The sequence below is a fragment of the Erpetoichthys calabaricus genome, chromosome 6 (genome assembly GCF_900747795.2).
Source record: "Erpetoichthys calabaricus chromosome 6, fErpCal1.3, whole genome shotgun sequence".
Lineage (NCBI taxonomy): Eukaryota > Metazoa > Chordata > Cladistia > Polypteriformes > Polypteridae > Erpetoichthys > Erpetoichthys calabaricus.
In genome coordinates this window covers 70655709-70666042 of record NC_041399.2, presented here as the reverse complement: position 1 = coordinate 70666042, position 10334 = coordinate 70655709, and the positions used below count along the sequence as shown (strand labels likewise).

General features: G+C 40.1%; 1 protein-coding gene across 3 annotated transcripts in view; it reads right to left on the bottom strand.

The window, feature by feature from the left end:
• Positions 1–10334, bottom strand: part of LOC114653392 (laminin subunit alpha-3-like) — a 403128-nt gene that overhangs the window by 368905 nt on the left and 23889 nt on the right. The window lies entirely within an intron of this gene.

The following is a 10334-nucleotide window of genomic DNA, read 5'->3' as shown; positions in this document are numbered from 1 at the left end:
CCCTACCTGGCAGGTAACACTTAAGTTTGGTCATGAAGTCATCTAAAATCCGCCACATGCCCTCTTTTAATTGCGAGAAGCAGATATATATAGCCAAATTCTCGTGGTTCGTTGCGGCGAAGTACTGCTTTTAATTTTTTAATAAGAAAAGAAAACCTTTTTAAACGGATCGAAAATATACCAATAACAATTTGTTAAGGATCTGTTTTTTTCTGAACCTCGCTTTTCACAGCTGTCGCACTACGGCGTGTGTTTCGTTTATTTGACAGTATGTAGATCGTGGTAATTACATTCATGGCATTCGTTTTCTGAATCACAATCTGACTGTATGGGTGGTTACCTGCCAGGTAACGCTTGTGGTTGGTCAGGAAGTCGCCTTACATCCGCCACGTGCCCTCTTTCTGTTTCCAGAAGCTGATCATAGAATGGTTTTAATAGTTTACTTTCAAATCATGCAAAGAGTATGCGACACGTGTTTCTCCCTAATTCTGGGCTCATCAGGCATACACACTCACTGCATCCCCTCTCGTGAATCGAATCTCTATCGTCAGCGCCAGAGTTGAAGCCCCTAACGTTGCGGTCAGCAAGTCGGCTAACATCCGCCATGTGCCGTCTTTCAGTTGCGAGAAGCAGATCATAGGATGGTTGAAACTGTTGCCCCTAACGTTGCGCCATGGCGTGTGGTTCGTTTATACCTCGTGTCTTCTCATTAAACCTTTATCTCGCGAATATGTTATTGCAATCCGCAGCGGGAGCGTTTCTATAAACTTAATTTAAACTTACGTTTTACACCGTGCTTTGTTTCCCTTATGAACATGCTTGTATGCTTCACTCGCTCCCTTCTCAATTGTTTAATGAATTTTTTGCTCTTCGCTGTTTGCGGGTCTTCCTTCATTTCCCCCTACTTCGTTGTTTTATCTCGCGAATATGTTATTGCAATCCTTAACGGGAGCGTTTCAATAAACTGATTGAAAATAGTTTTGCATTTACCTTTTTAGTAAAAGGCGAGCTTTTAAGCCTGAGAAATCACCCCGTAAATGCACACGTTTAATTGCACATGTGTTAATATGTATGGTTACACAGTATTAAAAGATAGTGAACAACGTCAGTTACCTTTGTTCATGCGTTTGATAAAAGGCGAGCTTTTAAGCCTGAGAAATCACCCCGTAAATGCACACCTTTAATTGCACATGTGTTAATATGTATGCTTACACAGTATTAAAAGACAGTCAAAAATTAACATTATTTACCTTCGTTCCCGCGTTTGACTCGTGCTGTAAATCTCTTCCTTGTTTTTAGTTCACGTGATTACGTAGGAGGCGTGATGACGCGATACGTGACTCCGCCTCCTCCATTACAGTATATGGACAAAAAATATGTTCCAGTTATGACCATTACGCGTAGAATTTGAAATGAAACCTGCCTAACTTTTGTAAGTAAGCTGTAAGGAATGAGCCTGCCAAATTTCAGCCTTCCACCTACACGGGAAGTTCGAGAATTAGTGATGAGTGAGTCAGTCAGTCAGTCAGTCAATCAGTCAGTCAGTCAGTCAGTCAGTGAGTCAGTGAGGGCTTTGCCTTTTATTAATATGTATAGATATATGTATATATATATATACAAAGAGACAGAGAGATAGAGAGTTACACACATGCAGTCAAGGCAGTCGATGAACCAAATGTATTTATACTGTAGACCAGGAGTTGGTGTTGTTCACCAACACCTTTTCTGTTTCCTCTGCAGACCTTCTGGAGGAAATCCTGCCTGACCACAGTTCTGGCTCCAGCTCTGACCTCACTTCCAACCCTCAAAATATGCCCCTTCCTGGCTACCCTCGATATATCCCTCATATTTTCTGTTATTTCCAGTTCAGTTGTGGACTTAGTCTTTTAAGACTACTTGGATTTTGCTCTTGCTTAAAGCTCTTTTTTCAAGTATACCAGGTGGATAACTAAAACCTTTTTCTTGGTTTTTTGTCTTTCTTACTATATATATATATATCTGTCAAATAATGCAAAGAGTACGCGACATGTGTTTCGCCCTTATTTGGGCTCATCAGGCTTACACACTTCACTGCTCCCCTTGCGGACATCGAACCTCAGATGTCAGCGTCAGAGTTGAAGTCCCCTTATGCTGCGCCACGGCATGTAGTTCATTTATTTGACAGCCTGTAGATCGGAGTAATTACATTCATTGCATTCATAGTCTGAGTCCCGACCTGATTGTATGGGTGGTTACCTACCAGGTAACGCATGTGGTTGGTCTGCCAGGTTCGACCCCCGCAAGGGGAGCAGTGTAGTGTGCCCAAATAAGGGTGAAACACGTGTCGCGTACTCTTTGCTTTATTTGACAGTAAACTATGCAACATTCCATGATCTGCTTCTCGCAACTGAAAGAGGGCCTCGTGGCGGATGTTTGTAGAATGGCAGACCAACCACATGCGTTACCTGGTAGGTAACCACCTATACAATCAGGTCGGGACTCAGATTACAAATGCAATGAATATTATATATATATATATATATATATATATATATATATAGTGCAGAGGTGGGCAAGTGCGGCCTTCAAGGTCTTTTTTTGTGGCCGTCATGAAGGTATCAGTGAAACAAGTGATTGCGGCCTTTTGGCTTGTTCACATTTGCCGAAAATGTTCAACGAAACAAACAATGTACCTGATGGAATGGTCAATGACAGGTAACGAAATACAGCCAAACTGAATGAAAGTTATGCCAATAGCAGTCAAGCTATGATATTTACTGCGGATAGAATGCACGCACACTGAAGATTTTTGCGAGTATCGCTGTAATTATTTCTCGTGGTAACTAAAGTGGCCAATCAAATGGCACCGAAAAGGGTTAAAGTTCAGCATGCTTAAATTTCAACAAAAGTAGTCAGATCCATCATTTCCTCATCTGATAATTATCGTTGTGTTTTACTGGCCATATAATGCAAAGGGCAGCACTTCCGCCACACCAGGAAGTGCTGCCGGAAGGACGTCATTAGACACCTGGAGCACATCCGGGCAGGAATAAAAGGCGCCGCCTTCCTGCAGTCGGGGAGCCAGAGTCGGGAGTGGGAGTAGGACAAAGCTCCCAGGAGGAGAGGAAAGGCGGCCAAGGATTGAATTGGGGTGATTATTGCGGTGTGCATTATGTGTAGTGTTTGGGACTGTGTTTATTTGGGATTAAATAAACGTATGCTTTTATAAAGATGTGGTTTCCAACTGCTGGTGTCCGGGCAAATCTCATAATAATATTAATATATATATATATATATATATATATATATATATATATATATATATATATATATATACATATACATATATACTGTAATGCTTGCATGTCGGAGGATCTCCTTACAGGTTCTATCAAGGTTTGTAATAACCCGCCAGGAAGAGAAGGGGCACTACTGCTAACATTGACATCTCCTTCTCTGCCTGCAGCACTATGAAACTGCCCAGTGAGGGAAACTGACCTATTGGCTGACCATAAAATCCCCCGTGGCCCAGAAGGAGGCACACATTTTGGCAATAGCCACCTGCCGTAGGAGCTCCTGAGCAAACTAACCCTGACCTATGGCTAGAAGCTGAATCTTATTTCTATGCTTTTGTGGCCCAGACACAAGGGCAAAAACACATGTGGAGTGGTCTTTTTGTTTATTTTCTTGGAATATTAAATAGGACAACCAGGTTGGCACCCGAAATTTTCTTCCAGTAACCTGTCATTCCAGCACACAGCCACAATACACACAAACACAGTACATTTTTTAGTCAGTAACGCCCAAGTCCAATGTCTTCAGTAGGTAACACCACCTGCCTTTCATTAACAAGCCTGCTGAGTCTCCCGAGTTTTACTGTAACTGAGCTTTTATGCACTAATACTTTCACTGAATAATTGTGATGGCAGGCCTGAGTCTGCCCATCAGTACACTGCCAGGACACACCTATTCTAATTGAAGATGGAAGGAAGCCAAATTCAGTCTTAGTAGCTGTAAAGCCAGGACCAGTCCTAGAGAGTTCATTAATCCTTTACGGGATTGCAGTGGGCCAATTTAGAGTTACCAGTCAACTTAATCTGTGCATTTGTGACAGGAAACCAGAGCCTATAAAGAAACACCAAGCAAATTTGAGAAGAACTGGCAAAATCCATACGAATATAAACTGGGATTTAAAACCAAGACTCAGGAATTGTGAGGGAGCAGCATTAAACACTAGCCATGTCTTTGGTTATTTATTTAATTGGTGCAGTACAAAAAAACAAGAGATATACTTTAGAATTTAGACAACTAAGCACCAAGTTTAATATGCAAATTAAAAATTGTGGTTAGCCTCACGGTTCCCAGAAACTGGTTTTGAATCTTTGGCCTGCTCACTTACTTGGTGGAGGGTGCATGTTCTCCTCTTGGCTCGGTGGATTTTTCTGCAGCTACTCTAATTTTTCTCCCACATTACGAAGACATGCATGGCAGGTTGACTGACAACACTGAACTGGCCTGTGTGTGCGAGTTTATACCATGACAGACAGACTGCTGCCCGATGTAGGAAGGATTCCAGCTTTGTACCCACTGCTGAGATTGCTTTTGGTAAGTCTAAAGTGCATTAAGCAGATCAGAAAATAAATATTCATAATAAAGACATAAACCCATTTTCTTAGATCTGTGCTGCAGTGACATCAACAACTGTGACTCACCGGCTTGGATGCTTTTATTTTTAGTTTGTATTTTTTAGTGTGTCCTCCAGTACAGTTACTATCAACAGCTATAATCTATCCAGCACACATGGAGTAAAGAATGTAAGTCTGTACAATGCTTTTCAAAATCACACAACGGTAAACATGAAAACATGACCTGCCTTTCCAGTTACATTAACAAGTAAGACATATGGCACATTTTTTGACTAGAAATAGTTGAAACATTAGTCTAACTCATTTGATCCCAGCCAAGCCTGCTTACATGATACTGTTAGAGACATAAAACAAAACAGATACACCAATTGTTACATTTTGCCTGTGGCATCAAGATTGTTAACGTTTTGTCCATCCCCGCCTTAATGCTCTTTTAAAAAGGAAATGTGAGGTAAAAGACAGCTCCTCTCAACTTATTAACAAAACTCTTTAAAAGTGAAAAATGACATTTGATCTTTTTAGATTTCTTACATTCTTTCTTCAGCTTTCATTGCTCTCCTTCTAACTGTTTGTGAGGAAACGCCACCAAATGTAGTAATCTAAAAGTACTTTGATCAGTTTTTGTTTATTTGCATGCACCATCCTTATAATAAAAGGAAAAAAATTTTTACTGTTTGTTCCTTGGGTGCACAAGTGGAGTGGCAGTGGGTTGTCCAGCTTGGAGCGGATGAGGTGCCACGTGTTTCAATGTGAACGGCCCTTGGTATGGGGGGGTTGTTGGGGGTGCATGCCTGCAGCCACTTGTGCTTCGTCCCAGTGTTCTTCTGGTGTGGCTGTAGTGTTTGCAGGCGCATGTCAGACGCTGGTCACGGACATAAGAGAAAGACGTGGTGCTGAGTGCCAGCAAGGCAGACGCGCATGGTGCAGTAGGCACAGGTAAAGTTTAGACTAGACACGTGACTAGGGAGCGCGAGGAAAGGTGTCAGACCCGAGCTGACCCGGGATAAAAGCCAGTCTTAACGCCAGAAATGGTGGAGTTCAGCTCAGACCAGGAGAAGGTCAATAGATGCGCTACAGGGTGATGTACTGGCAGGGATTAGACCAGGTATTCTGATTTGCCCAGACAAGTCGGCCTTAACCCTGAGTTTTTGGATAGGGGAGAAAGCAGGCCAAGAATCTTTTTTTTTTTTTTACTGAAGAGCTTATTATAAAGGCAGTCAATACTTTTTTTTTTTTTGGAACATTAATTTCTGGTGCATGCCATGTGTTAAATGCAGTTTTTGGAACTTTTTTTAAAATCTTAACTTATCATTGCAGTATTTTGTGGGCCTTTTTTTTATAATTTCTTTATGTTTTTTTTTTTCTTCATTAAACACAGCTTTTCAGTATATACATCAGCTGTATCTGCCTCCCTTATTGTCCCACTGACTCTCAGTCCTGCTACTTCATGCCACCAAAGTTCCAGCTAAAGCTTATGATAGGGACTCTGGGGCATGACACTGTTCCCATGAATGAGTGGACCTACACTAAACTAATAAGGGGTATATTTTCATTCATAACACTGAAAGTGTTTGGGGTCATTGTCACACATGCACGTCGGAGGATCTCTTCATGGGCTTGATCAAGGTATGTAATAACCCGCTGGGTTGAGAGGGGTGCTGTCGCTAACATTCTCTTCTCCTTCTGTTCCCACAGCTCCAAAAAAAAAAACACCCAGTGAGGTTATTTGGCCCCACCCCTTCTGCTTCAGCCACTATAAGAAACCCGGCTGCCTGGAAGGAGACATCTTTTATGACCAGAAAGTTGGTGTCTCAACTTTTACCCTTCCGTGATCTGTCATTCCTGCACCCGGTCACACCATGGAATATCTTTGTAAAGGTTTGACCAAATGGATTAATACTTTAATCAGTTATTAAAACTGAAATGAGACCAGGACATGTACTGTATCTTGACATAGGGCTGGGTGGACCTGGCCGGTTTATGAAGCAGCATTTGCAATCCTGCTAATGAAGAAGCTGAGCTACTGACTGTTCACAATTTTTAAACATATTTGTATTAGTGGATGTCATCTGTATCAGTTGACCAACATATTTGTATCTCTGACTGGACAGTTTATTAGGTACACCTATCTAACCATGCCTCTTTAGGCCTTCAGAACAGCATGAATTTTCCTCGGCATGAATTCTATAAAATTTTGGATACACTGTTCACTGTTGTAGTATAATGCGGAAATGACTACACTCTGCAGTTGCAGCAAATTATACAGCACAACATTCTTGCTGCAAACAGCCCCTCCTATCTCATCTCAAAGATGTTCGATAAAGTTTGGAGTTTAGGTCAGTGAAGCAATTTAAACTCACTGTCATATACCAGGAACAAATTGGCGATTAGACATTTATAGTGACATGGTGCATTATCATGTTGGAAGTGTCTGAAAGTGGATAAAGTGTAGCCAGTATCAGACACTTTGTTTAAGTTCAGATGTTCTGTAATGTGTATCCGAGGGCCTAATGTGTGCCAAAAAACAATTCTCCAACCCATCACACTGTTAACTGTCATATTTGGTGTCAACTTTTGACTGTACTGTTGACACCAAACATGATGGCTCGATTGATTCTTGTTGCTTGTGACAAATTCTGATTCATCCATAAGCATGATGTAAATGGAAACTGGATTTTGCTAACCAATCAACTTTTTCTACTATTGACCAATTGATGCTGTTGAAGTTAACATTGACTGACTTTGAAGACGGTCTAGTACAGCTTTTCTGTTTGCACACTGGTTTAGTCTTGTTTTTATCATTTAAGGATTATTGCTAAAGTCAGGCCAATGCTGGGCTTCGGGGACACTGAGAAATTAATTCATGCTTTTATTACTTCATGGCTGGATTATTGTAACTCATTGCTGTCAACTGTGTCTGTCTAGGGTGTAACTGGTACAAAATACTGCTGTAGTACCCCTTACTAGGTCTGTTTTCTGCTCATATAACCCCTATTTTAGTTTCATTACAATCATTGGCTGCCAGTTAGTTATAGAATCCTGTTTAAGATCCTAATTATAAAGCTCTGAATGGTCTGCCTCTGGTATATCTTAAAGACATGCTGAACTATTATCATACAGGGAGACCTCTCAGATCATCTGACCAGTACTTACTTGTTATTCTGCACACTAGATAAAAAACAAAAGGGGATAGAGCCTTCTCTGTTATGGCCCCCAAACTCTGTAACTGTCTCCCCTTTGATATCAGAGCATCTAATTTTATAACTACACTTAAAACTCAATTAAAAATACATTATTTTAGACAGGCATTTCCTTCTTGTTACATTGTTTTTATATCTTTCTATTATGTATCTTATCTATTTATTTGTTTTTAGCTATGATGGCTTGCTAATTTTATTCTTTTTTATTTTTATTGGTTCAAATTTATATGAAATATTGTAATGGCTCTTTATTTGCCTTTTACTTCTCTTCTGTCTTTGGAAAGCACTTTGTGCATATCAATTGATATAAACAAAATTAAATGAATAACATATGTGACTAAGATTTACAGAGAGAGCTCTTCAACATTTTGCTCTTTAGTAATCATATTATAAAACGATATGAACACTTAAACATTTGCAGATCTTATAAGAGTTTAGACTGTCTTCCTCTGTAGTTTTTGCCCCTTGTCCAATAATATACGACTAAATGCTCAGACAGCTTGACTATGTTCCCACAGTCTAATATGGTAGATTATACACTTTAGCAAATCTTTAGGACCACCATACTAATACTGTGGCCTCCTTGTGCTCTCAAAACAGCTTCAGTTCTGTATGGCATGGATTCCATAAGATCTTAGAGATTCTGGTCTATGTTGACATGATTATTTGTGCAGATTTGTTAGCTGCACATTCACACTATAAATATGCCATTCTACAGGTCATATTCATTGTCATATTCATGAAACCAGCTTGAGATAACTTTTGCTTTATGACATGGTGCATTGTCATGCTAGAAATAGCCAGCAGAAGATGGATAAATGATGTCCATGAAGGGATGCACATAGTCAGTAACAGTACTCAGGTAGGCCATGGCATTCAAGCAATGTGCCAAGAACACCATTATACTACCGCCACCAGCCTGGACTGTTGACACAAGACAGGTTACATGAATGGATTTGTGCTGTTGGTACCAAATTCTGACCTACCACCTGTAATGCTCAACAGGAACTGAGATTCATCAGACTAGGCTATGTTTCTCCAGTCTTCAACTGTGCAGTTTTGGTGAGCCTGTGCCCACTGCAGCCTCAGCTTTCTGTTCTTGGCTGACAGGAGTGGAACCTAACATGGTCTTTTGCTGTTGTGTTCTATTCGCCTTAAGGTTCAACATGTCCTGCATTCTCAGATGTTGTTGTGCTCACCACAGTTGTACATAGTGGTTCTAAGTTACCATAGCCTTTCACTCAACTCTAAACAGTCTGGCCATTCTCCACTGACCTCTCTCATCAACAAGGCGCTTCCATCCACAGACCTGACACTCATTGGATGTTTTTTGTTTTTCACATTATTCTGAGTAAACTCTAGAGATTTTTGTTTGTGAAAAATCCCAGGCAATCAGCAGGTAAAGAAGTACTCAAACCAGCCTGTCTCTCACCAGCAATGATGCCACAGTCCGAATCACTGAAAGTGCATCTTTTTCCCATTCTGGTATTTAATGTGAACATTAACTGGAGCTTCTGACCTGTATCTGTGTGATTGAGTGCGTTGTGCTGCTGCCACGTGATTGGCTGATTAGACAACTGAATGGATAAGCAGGTGTACAGCAGGTGCTTCTAATAATTTTCTCAGTGAGTGTGCGTCTGCTATGAAATGGTCAGGCCCCAGTGAAGTTGCCATTTCTTCAGAGTTCAAGAGATCATTTGAGTAGTTTAGCGCTGGGGAACTGTCTCTTTGAAGGTTTTCCCAACAGAACCAATGATTTATTTCAGATATCTCCATCAGTTACTATCTCACCCACCCCTGCTTGATTCTAAATATCAGTTATTGCCAGGTTGGAATTCTCATGGACTTCATGATATGATATTATACATTGAGCACAAATGAATAATATTGTGATTTTTTTTAAAGATGAAGTATTACAATTTCACCATACCTGTAGACCCTTAATTCAATTCAGCTCTTTTAATTTTTTAATTTTAATTGAATTTAATTTTTAAATAATGCTGCAGCATGTTTCAAAGCTGTTGCATTAAAAATGCAAAAGTCTAACATGGTTAAATATTTTCATTTTAACTTCAAATTATATTATAATTCTGCCTTTGAGGTAAGGTAGGTACTTCAGATAAGGAAACAGAAGTTTCCAGGTAAGGTACAATACTTGCTGGCCATGACACCTGAGGGAGGCAATGCATCACATACTGATTAGCACAGGCAGGTAAGAATTTATCTGTACTCTACATCTGAGAACCCTGATCCCATAAATCACTGCATTTGCATCACCTGATGACATTCATTGATGACATATTTGCATTACCTGGAGATGTGTTTGTAACAATTGATAGCAAACTTGTATCACTTTGATACCACAAACAAGCAAGATGACTCAAGTGTTCCCTTTCTAGTTGTAGACTCCCTTTTCTTTTTATTTCAAATGCTTTTTTAAGGTAACCACATTATCATGCACTGGTTCTAATGTTCCAAAGTTCACATGAAAAACAAACTTTGTGTAACA